Raw genomic sequence first — 18,187 nt, forward strand, 5'->3', positions numbered from 1 at the left:
GTGCCAGTGCACTCTCTGGACTCACTGCACTGCATCCCCAGTGGTGCCAGTGCACTCTCTGGACTCACTGCACTCCATCCCCAGTGGTGCCAGTGCACTCTCTGGACTCACTGCACTGCATCCCCACTGGTGCCAAAGCACTCTCTGGACTCACTGCACTGCATCCCCAGTGGTGCCAGTGAAGTCTCTGGACTCACTGCACTGCATCCCCAGTGGTGCCAGTGCACTCTCTGGACTCACTGCACTGCATCCCCAGTGGTGCCAGTGAAGTCTCTGGACTCACTGCACTGCATCCCCACTGCTGCCAGTGCACTCTCTGGACTTACTGCACTGCATCCCCAGTGGCGCCAGTGCACTCTCTGGACTCACTGCAATGCATCCCCAGTGGTGCCAGTGCACTCTCTCGAGTCACTGCACTGCATCCCCAGTGGTGCCAGTGCACTCTCTGGACTCACTGCACTGCAGGCCCAGTGGTACCAGTGCACTCACTGGACTCACTGTACTGCATCACCAGTGGTGCCAGTGCACTCTCTGGACTCACTGCACTGCATCCCCAGTGGTTCCAGTGCATTCACTGGACTCACTGTACTGCATCTCCAGTGGTGCCAGTGCACTCTCTGGACTCACTGCACTGCATCACAGGTGGTGCCAGTGAGCTCTCTGGACTCACTGCACTGCATCCCCAGTGGTGCCAGTGTACTCACAGGATTCACTGCAGTGCATCCCCAGTGGTGCTAGTGCACTCTCTGGACTCGCTGCAGTGCATCCCCAGTGGTGCCAGTGCACTCTCTGGACTCACTGAAGTGCATTCTCAGTGGTGCCAGTGCACTCTCTGGGCTCACTGAAGTGCATCCCCAGTGGTGCCAGTACACTCACTGGACTCACTGCACTGCATCCCCAGTGGTGCCAGTGCACTCTCTGGACTCACTGCACTGCATCCCCAGTGGTGCCAGTGCACTCTCTGGACTCACTGCAGTGCATCCCCAGTGGTGCCAGTGCACTCTCTGCACTCACTTCACTGCATCCCCAGTGGTGCCAGTGCACTCTCTGGACTCACTGCACTGCATCTCCAGTGGTGCCAGTGCAGTCTTTGGACTAACTGCAGTGCATCCCCAGTGGTGCCAGTGCACTCTCTGGACTCACTGCAGTGCATCCCCAGTGGTGCCAGTGCACTCTCTGGTCTCACTACACTGAAGCCCCAGTGGTGCCAGTGCACTCTCTGGAGTCACTGCACTGCATCCCCAGTGGTGCCAGTGCACTCTCTGGACTCACTGCACTGCATCCCCAGTGGTGTCAGTGCACTCTCTGGACTCACTGTACTGCACTCCCAGTGGTGCCAGTGCACTCACTGGACTGACTGCACTGCATCCCCAGTGGTGCCAGTGCGCTCTCTGGAGTCACAGCACTGCATCCCCAGTGGTGCCAGTGCACTCACTGGACTCACTGCACTGCATCACAGGTGGTGCCAGTGCACTCTCTGGACTCACTGCAGTGAATCCCCGGTGGTGCCAGTGTACTCTCTGCAGTCACTGCGCTGCATCCCCAGTGGTGCCAGTGCACTCACTGGACTCACTGGACTGCATCCCCAGTGGTACCAGTGCACTCTCTGGACTCACTGCACTGCATCCCCAGTGGTGCCAGTGCACTCTCTGGACTCACTGCACTGCATCCCCAGTGGTGCCAGAGCACTCTCTGGACTCACTGCACTGCATCCCCAGTCGTGTCAGTGCACTCTCTGGACTCACTGAAGTGCATCCCCAGTTGTGCCAGTGCACTCTCTGGACTCAATGCACTGCATCCCCAGTGGTGCCAGTGCACTCTCTGGACTCAGTGCACTGCATCCCCAGTGGTGCCAGTGCAATCTCTGGACTCACTGTAGTGCATCCCCAGTGGTGCCAGTGCACTCTCTGGACTCACTGCTGTGCATCCCCAGTGGTGCCAGTGCACTCTCTGGACTCACTGTACTGCATCCCTAGTGGTGCCAGTGCACTCTCTGGACTCACTGCAGTGCATCCCCAGTGGTGCCAGTGCACTCTCTGGACTCACTGCACTGCAGCCCCGGTGGTGCCAGTACACTCTCTGGACTCACTGCACTGCATCCCCAGTGGTGCCAGTGCACTCTCTGGACTCACTGCAATGCATCCCCAGTGGTGCCAGTGCACTCTCTCGAGTCACTGCACTGCATCCCCAGTGGTGCCAGTGCACTCTCTGGACTCACTGCACTGCAGGCCCAGTGGTACCAGTGCACTCACTGGACTCACTGTACTGCATCACCAGTGGTGCCAGTGCACTCTCTGGACTCACTAAACTGCATCACCAGTGGTTCCAGTGCATTCACTGGACTCACTGTACTGCATCTCCAGTGGTGCCAGTGCACTCTCTGGACTCACTGCACTGCATCACAGGTGGTGCCAGTGAGCTCTCTGGACTCACTGCACTGCATCCCCAGTGGTGCCAGTGTACTCACAGGATTCACTGCAGTGCATCCCCAGTGGTGCTAGTGCACTCTCTGGACTCGCTGCAGTGCATCCCCAGTGGTGCCAGTGCACTCTCTGGACTCACTGAAGTGCATTCTCAGTGGTGCCAGTGCACTCTCTGGGCTCACTGAAGTGCATCCCCAGTGGTGCCAGTACACTCACTGGACTCACTGCACTGCATCCCCAGTGGTGCCAGTGCACTCTCTGGACTCACTGCACTGCATCCCCAGTGGTGCCAGTGCACTCTCTGGACTCACTGTAGTGCATCCCCAGTGGTGCCAGTGCACTCTCTGGACTCACTGCAGTGCATCCCCAGTGGTGCCAGTGCACTCTCTGCACTCACTTCACTGCATCCCCAGTGGTGCCAGTGCACTCTCTGGACTCACTGCACTGCATCTCCAGTGGTGCCAGTGCAGTCTTTGGACTAACTGCAGTGCATCCCCAGTGGTGCCAGTGCACTCTCTGGACTCACTGCAGTGAATCCCCAGTGGTGCCAGTGCACTCTCTGGTCTCACTGCACTGAAGCCCCAGTGGTGCCAGTGCACTCTCTGGACTCACTGCACTGCATCCCCAGTGGTGCCAGTGCACTGTCTGGACTCACTGCACTGCATCCCCAGTGGTGTCAGTGCACTCTCTGGACTCACTGTACTGCACCCCCAGTGGTGCCAGTGCACTCACTGGACTGACTGCACTGCATCCCCAGTGGTGCCAGTGCGCTCTCTGGAGTCACAGCACTGCATCCCCAGTGGTGCCAGTGCACTCACTGGACTCACTGCACTGCATCACAGGTGGTGCCAGTGCACTCTCTGGACTCACTGCAGTGAATCCCCGGTGGTGCCAGTGTACTCTCTGCAGTCACTGCGCTGCATCCCCAGTGGTGCCAGTGCACTCACTGGACTCACTGGACTGCATCCCCAGTGGTACCAGTGCACTCTCTGGACTCACTGCACTGCATCCCCAGTGGTGCCAGTGCACTCTCTGGACTCACTGCACTGCATCCCCAGTGGTGCCAGAGCACTCTCTGGACTCACTGCACTGCATCCCCAGTGGTGCCAGTGCACTCTCTGGACTCACTGCACTGCATCCCCAGTCGTGTCAGTGCACTCTCTGGACTCACTGAAGTGCATCCCCAGTTGTGCCAGTGCACTCTCTGGACTCAATGCACTGCATCCCCAGTGGTGCCAGTGCACTCTCTGGACTCAGTGCACTGCATCCCCAGTGGTGCCAGTGCAATCTCTGGACTCACTGTAGTGCATCCCCAGTGGTGCCAGTGCACTCTCTGGACTCACTGCAGTGCATCCCCAGTGGTGCCAGTGCACTCTCTGGACTCACTGTACTGCATCCCCAGTGGTGCCAGTGCACTCTCTGGACTCACTGCAGTGCATCCCCAGTGGTGCCAGTGCACTCTCTGGACTCACTGCACTGCAGCCCCGGTGGTGCCAGTGCAATCTCTGGACTCACTGCAGTGCATCCCCAGTGGTGCCAGTGCACTCTCTGGACTCACTGCACTGCATCCCCAGTTTTGCCAGTGAAGTCTTTGGACTCACTGCACTGCATCCCCAGTGGTGCCAGTGCACTCTCTGGAGTCACTGAAGTGCATCCCCAGTGGTGCCAGTGCACTCTCTGGACTCACTGCACTGCATGCCCAGTGGTGCCAGTGCACTCTCTGGACTCACTGCACTGCATCCGCTCATGATCGGAGGATTCGGCAACTGAGTAGTCCCCCTCATAATCGGTGCCCCCGACATAGCATTCCCGCGAATAAACAACATAAGCTTTTGACTCCTCCCCCCATCATTCCTCCTACTACTAGTCTCATCCACTGTAGAAGCTGGCGCCGGCACAGGCTGAACTGTCTACCCTCCCCTAGCAGGTAACCTTGCCCACGCCGGAGCTTCAGTAGACCTGGCTATCTTCTCACTCCACTTAGCCGGTATCTCCTCCATCCTTGGGGCCATCAACTTTATCACCACAGCCATCAACATAAAACCCCCCGCACTCTCACAATACCAAACCCCACTATTTGTCTGATCCGTACTAATTACCGCCATCCTACTCCTTCTATCACTCCCCGTACTCGCCGCCGGTATTACAATATTACTAACTGATCGAAACCTAAACACCACATTCTTCGACCCCGCTGGAGGAGGAGACCCAATCCTGTACCAACACCTATTCTGATTCTTCGGACACCCAGAAGTCTATATTCTGATCCTACCGGGGTTCGGAATCATCTCACACGTAGTCACGTACTACTCAGGCAAAAAGGAGCCCTTCGGCTACATGGGAATAGTCTGAGCCATACTATCCATCGGCTTCCTAGGATTCATCGTCTGAGCTCACCACATGTTTACAGTAGGAATAGACGTTGATACCCGAGCCTACTTTACATCAGCCACTATAATCATTGCCATCCCTACCGGAATCAAAGTATTTAGCTGACTAGCCACCCTGCACGGAGGAACAATCAAATGAGACCCCCCCAATACTATGAGCTCTAGGATTTATCTTCCTATTTACCATCGGAGGATTAACAGGAATCGTTCTTGCAAACTCTTCCCTAGACATCGCCCTGCACGACACGTACTACGTAGTTGCCCACTTCCACTACGTCCTATCCATAGGCGCCGTCTTTGCCATTCTAGCAGGATTTACTCACTGATTCCCACTACTCACTGGGTTTACCCTACACCAAACATGAGCAAAAGCCCACTTCGGGGTAATATTTACAAGAGTAAACCTAACGTTCTTCCCCCAGCACTTCCTAGGCCTAGCAGGAATACCCCGACGATACTCGGACTATCCCGACGCCTACACACTATGAAACACCATTTCCTCCATCGGCTCCCTAATCTCAATAGTAGCCGTAATCATACTAATATTCATCATCTGAGAAGCCTTTCCGGCCAAACGAAAAGTCCTACAACCAGAACTAACTACCACAAACGTTGAATGAATCCACGGCTGCCCTCCCCCATACCATACTTTCGAGGAACCGGCCTTCGTCCAAGTACAAGAAAGGAAGGAATCGAACCCTCACATGCTGGTTTCAAGCCAACTGCATTAACCGCTCATGCTTCTTTCTTATGAGACGTTAGTAAACCAATTACATAGCCTTGTCAAGACTAAATCACAGGTAAAAATCCTGTACATCTCATGTGGCCAACCACTCCCAACTAGGATTCCAAGACGCCTCATCACCCATCATAGAAGAACTCGTTGAATTCCACGACCACGCCCTAATCGTTGCCCTAGCTATCTGCAGCCTAGTTCTCTACCTTTTAGCCCACATACTAACAGAAAAACTCTCGTCCAATGCTGTAGACGCCCAAGAAGTAGAGCTGATCTGGACAATCCTACCTGCTATCGTCCTGGTACTCCTCGCCCTCCCATCCCTACAAATCCTCTACATAATGGACAAAATCGATGAACCAGACCTCACCCTAAAAGCCATCGGCCACCAATGATACTGAAGCTACGAATACACAGACTTCAAAGACCTATCATTCGACTCCTACATAGTGCCCACCCCAGACTTACCCAACGGCCACTTCCGACTGCTAGAAGTTGACCACCGCGTAGTTATCCCAATAGAATCCCCCATCCGCGTGATCATTACTGCAGGAGACGTACTCCACTCCTGAGCAGTCCCAACGCTCGGAGTTAAAACAGACGCAATCCCAGGCCGACTAAACCAAACTTCATTCATTACCACCCGGCCTGGGATTTTTTACGGACAATGCTCAGAAATTTGCGGGGCTAATCACAGCTACATACCCATTGTAGTAGAATCAACCCCACTCCCACATTTCGAGGCCTGATCGTCCCTTCTATCATCATCCTAATCATTAAGAAGCTATGCAACAGCACTAGCCTTTTAAGCTAGCCAAAGAGGGACTTCCCCCTCCTTAATGATATGCCACAGCTTAACCCCGCACCATGATTTTCAATCATAATTATAACCTGATTAACCCTAGCACTCCTCATCCAACCAAAACTACTAGCCTTCACCACAACCAACCCCCCATCAAATAAGACCTCCCTCACTACCAAACCCACACCATGATCCTGACCATGAACCTAAGCTTCTTTGACCAATTTTCCAGCCCCAATCTATTTGGCATCCCCTTAATCCTACTATCCCTACTCTTCCCAGCCCTACTATTCCCGTCCCCAAACAACCGATGAATCAACAACCGCCTTTCTACTATCCAAACATGACTCCTTCACCTAATCACAAAACAACTAATAGTCCCACTCAACAAAAATGGCCACAAATGAGCCATAATATTTACATCCCTAATAATCATACTTCTTACAATCAACCTTCTAGGCCTCCTTCCATATACATTCACCCCAACCACCCAACTATCTATGAACATAGCCCTAGCCTTCCCACTATGGCTCGCCACACTACTAACAGGCCTACGAAACCAACCATCAGCCTCTTTAGCCCACCTATTACCCGAAGGTACCCCTACACCCCTAATCCCCGCACTAATCCTGATCGAAACAACCAGCCTACTAATCCGCCCCCTAGCCCTCGGAGTCCGCCTTACAGCCAACCTTACAGCAGGACACTTACTCATCCAACTCATCTCTACAGCCTCCATTGCATTAATACCCACCCTTCCTGCAGTATCCATCCTAACAATAATCATCCTACTACTCCTAACCATCCTAGAAGTAGCAGTAGCCATAATCCAGGCCTACGTCTTCGTGCTCCTTCTAAGCCTATACTTACAAGAAAACATCTAATGGCACACCAAGCACACTCATACCACATAGTTGACCCAAGCCCTTGACCAATCTTCGGGGCAGCCGCCGCCCTACTCACAACCTCAGGATTAATCATGTGATTCCACTACAACTCATCCATACTACTAACCCTAGGCCTCATCTCAATACTCCTAGTAATACTCCAATGATGACGAGACATTGTACGAGAAAGCACCTTCCAAGGCCATCACACTCCCACAGTCCAAAAAGGCCTACGATACGGCATAATCCTTTTCATCACATCCGAAGCATTCTTCTTCTTAGGGTTCTTCTGAGCGTTCTTCCACTCGAGCCTGGCCCCAACCCCAGAACTAGGAGGCCAATGACCCCCAACAGGAATTAAACCACTCAACCCGATAGAAGTCCCCCTACTAAACACAGCCATCCTACTAGCCTCAGGCGTTACCGTAACGTGAGCCCATCACAGCATCACAGAAGGAAACCGAAAACACGCCATCCACGCCCTAACCCTAACGATCCTCCTGGGATTCTACTTCACAGCCCTACAAGCAATAGAATACCACGAAGCCCCATTCTCAATCGCCGATAGCGTCTACGGATCTACCTTCTTCGTTGCCACTGGATTCCACGGACTCCACGTAATCATCGGATCCTCCTTCCTGACCGTCTGCCTCTTCCGACTGATCAAGTTCCACTTTACATCAGACCACCACTTCGGATTCGAGGCAGCAGCCTGATACTGACACTTCGTAGACGTCATCTGACTATTCCTCTACATAACCATCTACTGATGAGGATCTTGCTCTTCTAGTATATTAATTACAATTGACTTCCAATCTCTAGAATCTGGTATAAACCCAGAGGAGAGCAATGAACGCACTCATGTTCATATTCGCCCTATCATCAATCCTAAGCGCCGCCCTAACCGCATTAAACTTCTGACTCGCCCAAATAAACCCCGACTCAGAGAAACTCTCACCGTACGAATGTGGATTCGACCCACTTGGATCTGCTCGATTACCATTCTCAGTCCGATTCTTCCTCAGTAGCCATCCTGTTCGTCCTATTCGACCTAGAAATCGCCCTCCTACTCCCCCTGCCATGAGCCGTCCAACTCCAATCCCCCCTAATGACCCTCACCTGAACTGTAGCGATCCTCCTTCTCCTAACACTCGGACTGGCCTACGAGTGAATTCAAGGGGGCCTAGAATGAGCAGAATAACAGAAAGTTAGTCTAACCAAAAAGATAGCTGGTTTCGACCCAGCAGATTACAGCCAACCCTGTAACTTTCTTATGTCGCCCCTACATTTAAGCTTCTACTCAGCCTTCATTTTCAGCGGACTAGGACTAGCCTTCCACCGAACCCACCTAGTATCCGCCCTACTATGCCTTGAAAGCATAATATTATCGATATTCGTAGGCCTATCAATATGATCCATCGAAAACCAAGTCTCCTCATTCACCATGGTACCAATTCTCATGCTAACCTTCTCAGCGTGTGAGGCGGGCACAGGCCTGGCCATCCTAGTAGCCTCCACCCGCACACATGGCTCCGACCATCTACACAACCTAAACCTCCTGCAATGCTAAAAATCATCCTACCCACAATCATACTTCTTCCAACAGCCCTGCTGTCTCCACCAAAATTTCTATGGACTAACACCACCTTATACAGCCTCCTAATCGCTGCCCTAAGCCTACAGTGATTAATCCCAACCTACTACCCCTACAAATTTTTATCCAACTGAACAGGAATTGACCAAATCTCATCCCCCCTCCTAGTACTATCCTGCTGACTACTCCCACTCATAATCATAGCAAGCCAAAACCACCTGCAACAAGAACCCCTACAACGCAAACGAATCTTTATCTCAACCTTAGTCGCAGTCCAGCCATTCATCCTACTAGCCTTTTCCACCACAGAACTAGCACTATTTTACATCTCATTTGAAGCAACCCTCATTCCCACCCTAATCTTAATCACCCGATGGGGGAACCAACCAGAACGCCTAAGCGCTGGCATCTACCTGCTATTCTACACGCCAGTAAGCTCTCTACCCCTGCTAATCACAATCATACACCTATACGTGAAAATTGGCACCCTGCACCTGCCAACCCTACAACTAACCCACCCAACCCTATCCACCTCATGGACAGGAATACTATCAGGTCTAGCACTGCTCATAGCATTCATAGTAAAAGCCCCACTATACGGCCTACACCTCTGACTGCCAAAAGCCCACGTAGAAGCACCCATCGCAGGCTCAATACTCCTCGCCGCCCTACTACTAAAGCTAGGAGGATACGGAATTATACGAGTCACTCTATTTATGGGCCCACTGTCCAACCTCCTGCACTACCCCTTCCTAACCCTGGCCCTATGAGGCGCCCTAATGACTAGCTCAATCTGCCTACGACAGACAGACCTAAAATCACTAATCGCTTATTCATCCGTTAGCCACATAGGCCTAGTTATCGCCGCAGGAATAATCCAAACCCACTGATCATTCTCAGGGGCAATGATCCTAATAATTTCCCATGGACTAACTTCCTCCATACTATTCTGCCTAGCCAACACAAACTATGAACGTACGCACAGCCGAATTCTACTACTCACACGAGGCCTACAACCTCTCCTACCACTCATAGCTACCTGATGATTGCTGGCCAATCTAACAAACATAGCCTTACCCCCAACAACAAACCTCATAGCAGAGCTAACCATTATAATCACCTTATTCAACTGATCTGCCTTCACGATCATCCTAACAGGAATCGCAACCCTACTAACCGCCTCCTACACCTTATTCATACTACTAATGACCCAACGAGGCTCAATCCCCTCCCACATCACATCTATGCAAAACTCAACCACGCGAGAACACCTGCTCATAACACTCCACATTATCCCAATATTCCTCCTAATCCTCAAACCCGAACTGATCTCCGGAATCCCCTCATGCAAGTATAGTTTAAACCAAACATTAGACTGTGATTCTAAGAATAGAAGTTCAAACCTTCTTACCTGCCGAGGGGAGGGTTTAACCAACAAGAGCTGCTAACTCTTACATCTGAGCCTAAAACCTCAGCCCCCTTACTTTTAAAGGATAACAGCAATCCACTGGTCTTAGGAACCACCCATCTTGGTGCAAATCCAAGTAAAAGTAGTGAACCCCACACTACTAATCAACTCCCTCACACTACTCACGCTGACAATCCTCCTAACCCCAATCATCCTGCCATTTCTATTTAAAAACTTTAAAAACACCCCACAAGCCACCACCCGCGCTGTTAAAACCGCATTCCTAATTAGCCTAGCCCCTACAACCGCATTCATCTACTCGGGAATAGAATCTGTCACCTGCCACTGGGAGTGAAAATTCATTATAAACTTTAAAATCCCCCTGAGCCTAAAAATAGACCAATACTCAATAACATTTCTTCCAATCGCCCTATTTGTAACATGATCAATCCTACAATTCGCCATATGATACATGGCCTCAGAGCCATACGTAACAAAATTTTTCACCTACCTACTGACATTCCTAGTCGCCATACTCCTCCTAACAACCGCAAACAACATATTCCTCCTATTCGTAGGCTGGGAAGGAGTACGAATCATGTCCTTCCTTCTCATCGGCTGATGACAAGGCCGAGCAGATGCCAACACCGCCGCCCTACAAGCCGTAATCTACAACCGAATCGGAGACATCGGACTGATCCTGAGCATAGCATGACTAGCTTCAACATTCAACACCTGAGAGATCCAACAAGCCGTACACCCCCACCAAACCCCAATCCTCCCCCTCATAGGATTAATCCTCGCAGCCGCAGGAAAATCCGCCCAATTTGGACTCCACCCATGACTGCCCGCAGCAATAGAAGGCCCCACCCCAGTATCAGCCCTACTGCACTCCAGTACCATAGTAGTAGCCGGAATCTTCCTGCTCATCCGCATGCACCCCCTGCTAGCCACCAACCAGACAGCCCTAACTGCCTGCCTATGCCTAGGTGCTCTATCAACCCTATTCGCTGCCACATGCGCCCTAACCCAAAATGACATCAAAAAAATCATTGCTTTCTCAACATCCAGCCAACTAGGACTAATAATAGTCACTATCGGACTAAACCTCCCACAACTAGCCTTCCTACACATCTCAACCCATGCCTTCTTTAAAGCCATACTATTCCTATGCTCAGGGTCTATCATCCACAACCTAAACGGAGAACAAGATATCCGAAAGATAGGAGGCCTACAGAAAATACTCCCAGTCACTACTTCCTGCCTAACCATCGGAAACCTGGCGCTGATAGGAACCCCATTCCTAGCCGGATTCTACTCAAAAGACCTCATCATCGAAAGCTTAAACACATCATACCTAAATACTTGAGCCCTACTCCTAACCCTTATAGCCACAGCATTCACCGCAACCTACAGCATCCGCATAACCATCCTAGTCCAAGCTGGACAAACCCGAATCCCCCCAATAGTATCAATAAACGAAAACAACCCACTAATCACCGCCCCCCTAACCCGACTCGCCCTAGGCAGCATTACAGCAGGAATAATCATTACCTCTTTCATCACACCAACCAAAACCCCCCCAATAACCATACCCCTTATCACCAAAACCGCTGCCATCCTCATAACAATCCTAGGAATCATCCTAGCCCTAGAACTATCGAACATAACACACACCCTCACTCACCCCAAACCAAACCCCCTCATAAACTTCTCCTCTGCATTAGGGTACTTCAACCCCCTAGTACACCGATTCTTCTCCAAAAACCTACTAGAAAAGGGACAAAACATTGCCCTACACTTGATCGACCTCTCCTGACTCAAAAAAATAGGGCCAGAGGGCCTTGCTGAACTACAAGTAGCCGCAAGCAAAGCCGCAACCTCAATACACACAGGGCTAATTAAGGCCTACCTAGGATCCTTCGCCCTCTCCATCCTGGTAATAATCCTAATAACACACAGACTCACTAATGGCCCCTAACATCCGCAAATCCCATCCCCTACTAAAAATAATCAACAACTCCCTAATCGACCTACCCGCCCCCTCCAACATCTCTGCCTGATGAAACTTCGGCTCCCTTCTAGCCATCTGCTTAGCCACACAAATCCTAACAGGCCTGCTACTAGCCATACACTACACCGCAGACACTTCACTCGCCTTCTCCTCAGTAGCTCACACATGCCGAGACGTCCAGTACGGATGGCTCATCCGCAACCTCCACGCCAACGGTGCTTCGCTCTTCTTTATCTGCATCTACTTACACATCGGACGAGGCCTCTACTACGGCTCCTACCTATACAAAGAAACCTGAAACACAGGAGTAATCCTCCTACTCACCCTAATAGCAACTGCCTTCGTAGGGTATGTCCTACCATGAGGACAAATGTCATTCTGAGGGGCCACCGTAATCACCAACCTATTCTCAGCCATCCCGTACATTGGGCAAACTCTAGTAGAATGAGCCTGAGGAGGATTCTCAGTAGACAATCCAACCTTAACCCGATTCTTCGCCATCCACTTCCTACTGCCCTTCCTAATTGCAGGAATCACCCTAGTCCACCTAACCTTCCTACACGAATCAGGCTCAAATAACCCACTAGGAATCGTATCAGACTGCGACAAAATCCCATTCCACCCATACTTCTCCATTAAAGACAGCTTAGGGCTTACCCTAATAATCACCCCTCTAATAGCACTAGCCCTATTTTCACCGAACCTCCTGGTTCTTGGAATCCTTGTTGGGAGTGGTTGGCCACATGAGATGTACAGGATTTTTACCTGTGATTTAGTCTTGACAAGGCTATGTAATTGGTTTACTAACGTCTCATAAGAAAGAAGCATGAGCGGTTAATGCAGTTGGCTTGAAACCCATCCCCAGTGGTGCCAGTGCACTCTCTGAACTCACTGAAGTGCATCCCCAGTGGTGCCAGTGCACTCTCTGCACTCACTGCACTGCATCCCCAGTGGTGCCAGTGCGCTCTCTGGAGTCACAGCACTGCATCCCCAGTGGTGCCAGTGCACTCGCTGGACTCACTGCAGTGCATCCCCAGTGGTGCCAGTGCACTCTCTGGACTCACTGCACTGCATCCCCAGTGGTGCCAGTGCACTCTCTGGACTCACTGCACTGCATCACCAGTGGTGCCAGTGCACTCTCTGGACTCACTGCAGTGCATCCCCAGTGGTGCCAGTGCACTCACTGGACTGACTGCACTCCATCCCCAGTGGTGCCAGTGCGCTCTCCGGAGTCACAGCACTGCATCCCCAGTGGTGACAGTGCACTCACTGGACACACTGTACTGCAACACAGGTGGTGCCAGTGCACTCTCTGCACTCACTGCACAGCATCCCCAGTGGTGCCAGTGCATTCACTGGACTCACTGGACTGCATCACCAGTGGTGCCAGTGCACTCTCTGGACTCACTGCACTGCATTCCCCAGTGGTGCTAGTGCACTCTCTGGACTCACTGCAGTGCATCCCCAGTGGTGCCAGTGCACTCTCTGGACTCACTGAAGTGCATTCTCAGTGGTTCCAGTGCACTCTGTGGACTCACTGCAGTGCATCCCCAGTGGTGCCAGTGCACTCTCTGGACTCACTGCAGTGCATCCCCAGTGGTGCCAGTGCACTCTCTGGACTCACTGCACTGCATCCCCAGTGCTGCCAGTGCACTCTCTGGACTCACTGCACTGCATCCCCAGTGGTGCCAGTGCACTCTCTGGACTCACTGCAGTGCATCCCCAGTGGTGCCAGTGCACTCTCTGGACTCACTGCACTGCATCCCCAGTGGTGCCACTGCACTCTCTGGACTCACTGCAGTGCATCCCCAGTAGTGCCAGTGCACTCTCTGGACTCACTGCAGTGCATCCCCACTGCTGCCAGTGCACTCTCTGGACTCACAGCAGTGCATCCCCAGTGGTGCCAGTGCACTCTCTGGACTCACTGCACTGCATCCCCAGTGGTGCCAGTGCACTCTCTGGACTCACAGCACTGGATCCCCAGTGGTGCCAGTGCACTCTCTGGACTCACTGAAGTGCATTCTCAGTGGTGCCAGTGCACTCTCTGGACTCACTGCAGTGCATCCCCAGTGGTGCCAGTACACTCACTGGACTCACTGCACTGCATCCCCAGTGGTGCCAGTTCACTCTCTGGACTCACTGCACTGTATCCCCAGTGGTGCCAGTGCACTCTCTGGACTCACTGCACTGCATCCCCAGTGGTGCCAGTGCACTCTCTGGACTCACTGCACTGCATCTCCAGTGGTGCCAGTGCAGTCTTTGGACTAACTGCAGTGCATCCCCAGTGGTGCCACTGCACTCTCTGGACTCACTGCAGTGCATCCCCAGTGGTGCCAGTGCACTCTCTGGTCTCACTGCACTGAAGCCCCAGTGGTGCCAGTGCACTCTCTGGACTCACTGCACTGCATCCCCAGTGGTGCCAGTGCACTGTCTGGACTCACTGCACTGCATCCCCAGTGGTGTCAGTGCACTCTCTGGACTCACTGTACTGCACCCCCAGTGGTGCCAGTGCACTCACTGGACTGACTGCACTGCATCCCCAGTGGTGCCAGTGCGCTCTCTGGCGTCACAGCACTGCATCCCCAGTGGTGCCAGTGCACTCACTGGACTCACTGCACTGCATCACAGGTGGTGCCAGTGCACTCTCTGGACTCACTGCAGTGAATCCCCGGTGGTGCCAGTGTACTCTCTGCAGTCACTGCGCTGCATCCCCAGTGGTGCCAGTGCACTCACTGGACTCACTGGACTGCATCCCCAGTGGTACCAGTGCACTCTCTGGACTCTCTGCAGTGCATCCCCAGTGGTGCCAGTGCACTCTCTGGACTCACTGCACTGCATCCCCAGTGGTGCCAGTGCACTCTCTGGACTCACTGCACTGCATCCCCAGTTTTGCCAGTGAAGTCTTTGGACTCACTGCACTGCATCCCCAGTGGTGCCAGTGCACTCTCTGGAGTCACTGAAGTGCATCCCCAGTGGTGCCAGTGCACTCTCTGGACTCACTGCACTGCATGCCCAGTGGTGCCAGTGCACTCTCTGGACTCACTGCACTGCATCCGCTCATGATCGGAGGATTCGGCAACTGAGTAGTCCCCCTCATAATCGGTGCCCCCGACATAGCATTCCCGCGAATAAACAACATAAGCTTTTGACTCCTCCCCCCATCATTCCTCCTACTACTAGTCTCATCCACTGTAGAAGCTGGCGCCGGCACAGGCTGAACTGTCTACCCTCCCCTAGCAGGTAACCTTGCCCACGCCGGAGCTTCAGTAGACCTGGCTATCTTCTCACTCCACTTAGCCGGTATCTCCTCCATCCTTGGGGCCATCAACTTTATCACCACAGCCATCAACATAAAACCCCCCGCACTCTCACAATACCAAACCCCACTATTTGTCTGATCCGTACTAATTACCGCCATCCTACTCCTTCTATCACTCCCCGTACTCGCCGCCGGTATTACAATATTACTAACTGATCGAAACCTAAACACCACATTCTTCGACCCCGCTGGAGGAGGAGACCCAATCCTGTACCAACACCTATTCTGATTCTTCGGACACCCAGAAGTCTATATTCTGATCCTACCGGGGTTCGGAATCATCTCACACGTAGTCACGTACTACTCAGGCAAAAAGGAGCCCTTCGGCTACATGGGAATAGTCTGAGCCATACTATCCATCGGCTTCCTAGGATTCATCGTCTGAGCTCACCACATGTTTACAGTAGGAATAGACGTTGATACCCGAGCCTACTTTACATCAGCCACTATAATCATTGCCATCCCTACCGGAATCAAAGTATTTAGCTGACTAGCCACCCTGCACGGAGGAACAATCAAATGAGACCCCCCCAATACTATGAGCTCTAGGATTTATCTTCCTATTTTACCATCGGAGGATTAACAGGAATCGTTCTTGCAAACTCTTCCCTAGACATCGCCCTGCACGACACGTACTACGTAGTTGCCCACTTCCACTACGTCCTATCCATAGGCGCCGTCTTTGCCATTCTAGCAGGATTTACTCACTGATTCCCACTACTCACTGGGTTTACCCTACACCAAACATGAGCAAAAGCCCACTTCGGGGTAATATTTACAAGAGTAAACCTAACGTTCTTCCCCCAGCACTTCCTAGGCCTAGCAGGAATACCCCGACGATACTCGGACTATCCCGACGCCTACACACTATGAAACACCATTTCCTCCATCGGCTCCCTAATCTCAATAGTAGCCGTAATCATACTAATATTCATCATCTGAGAAGCCTTTCCGGCCAAACGAAAAGTCCTACAACCAGAACTAACTACCACAAACGTTGAATGAATCCACGGCTGCCCTCCCCCATACCATACTTTCGAGGAACCGGCCTTCGTCCAAGTACAAGAAAGGAAGGAATCGAACCCTCACATGCTGGTTTCAAGCCAACTGCATTAACCGCTCATGCTTCTTTCTTATGAGACGTTAGTAAACCAATTACATAGCCTTGTCAAGACTAAATCACAGGTAAAAATCCTGTACATCTCATGTGGCCAACCACTCCCAACTAGGATTCCAAGACGCCTCATCACCCATCATAGAAGAACTCGTTGAATTCCACGACCACGCCCTAATCGTTGCCCTAGCTATCTGCAGCCTAGTTCTCTACCTTTTAGCCCACATACTAACAGAAAAACTCTCGTCCAATGCTGTAGACGCCCAAGAAGTAGAGCTGATCTGGACAATCCTACCTGCTATCGTCCTGGTACTCCTCGCCCTCCCATCCCTACAAATCCTCTACATAATGGACAAAATCGATGAACCAGACCTCACCCTAAAAGCCATCGGCCACCAATGATACTGAAGCTACGAATACACAGACTTCAAAGACCTATCATTCGACTCCTACATAGTGCCCACCCCAGACTTACCCAACGGCCACTTCCGACTGCTAGAAGTTGACCACCGCGTAGTTATCCCAATAGAATCCCCCATCCGCGTGATCATTACTGCAGGAGACGTACTCCACTCCTGAGCAGTCCCAACGCTCGGAGTTAAAACAGACGCAATCCCAGGCCGACTAAACCAAACTTCATTCATTACCACCCGGCCTGGGATTTTTTACGGACAATGCTCAGAAATTTGCGGGGCTAATCACAGCTACATACCCATTGTAGTAGAATCAACCCCACTCCCACATTTCGAGGCCTGATCGTCCCTTCTATCATCATCCTAATCATTAAGAAGCTATGCAACAGCACTAGCCTTTTAAGCTAGCCAAAGAGGGACTTCCCCCTCCTTAATGATATGCCACAGCTTAACCCCGCACCATGATTTTCAATCATAATTATAACCTGATTAACCCTAGCACTCCTCATCCAACCAAAACTACTAGCCTTCACCACAACCAACCCCCCATCAAATAAGACCTCCCTCACTAGCAAACCCACACCATGATCCTGACCATGAACCTAAGCTTCTTTGACCAATTTTCCAGCCCCAATCTATTCGGCATCCCCTTAATCCTACTATCCCTACTCTTCCCAGCCCTACTATTCCCGTCCCCAAACAACCGATGAATCAACAACCGCCTTTCTACTATCCAAACATGACTCCTTCACCTAATCACAAAACAACTAATAGTCCCACTCAACAAAAATGGCCACAAATGAGCCATAATATTTACATCCCTAATAATCATACTTCTTACAATCAACCTTCTAGGCCTCCTTCCATATACATTCACCCCAACCACCCAACTATCTATGAACATAGCCCTAGCCTTCCCACTATGGCTCGCCACACTACTAACAGGCCTACGAAACCAACCATCAGCCTCTTTAGCCCACCTATTACCCGAAGGTACCCCTACACCCCTAATCCCCGCACTAATCCTGATCGAAACAACCAGCCTACTAATCCGCCCCCTAGCCCTCGGAGTCCGCCTTACAGCCAA

General features: G+C 51.7%; 1 long non-coding RNA gene across 1 annotated transcript in view; it reads left to right on the top strand.

The window, feature by feature from the left end:
• The window catches only part of LOC310885478, a 34,116-nt gene extending 23,937 nt beyond the window's left edge, over nucleotides 1–10,179 (top strand). The window contains exon 2 of the long non-coding RNA XR_014574834.1: nucleotides 4,198–10,179. This is a non-coding gene — a long non-coding RNA (uncharacterized lncRNA). The remainder of the gene's footprint in view (nucleotides 1–4,197) is intronic.
• Nucleotides 10,180–18,187: the final 8,008 nt, after the last annotated feature.

Source organism: Anser anser (assembly GCF_964211835.1).
Source record: "Anser anser genome assembly, chromosome: 23".
Lineage (NCBI taxonomy): Eukaryota > Metazoa > Chordata > Aves > Anseriformes > Anatidae > Anser > Anser anser.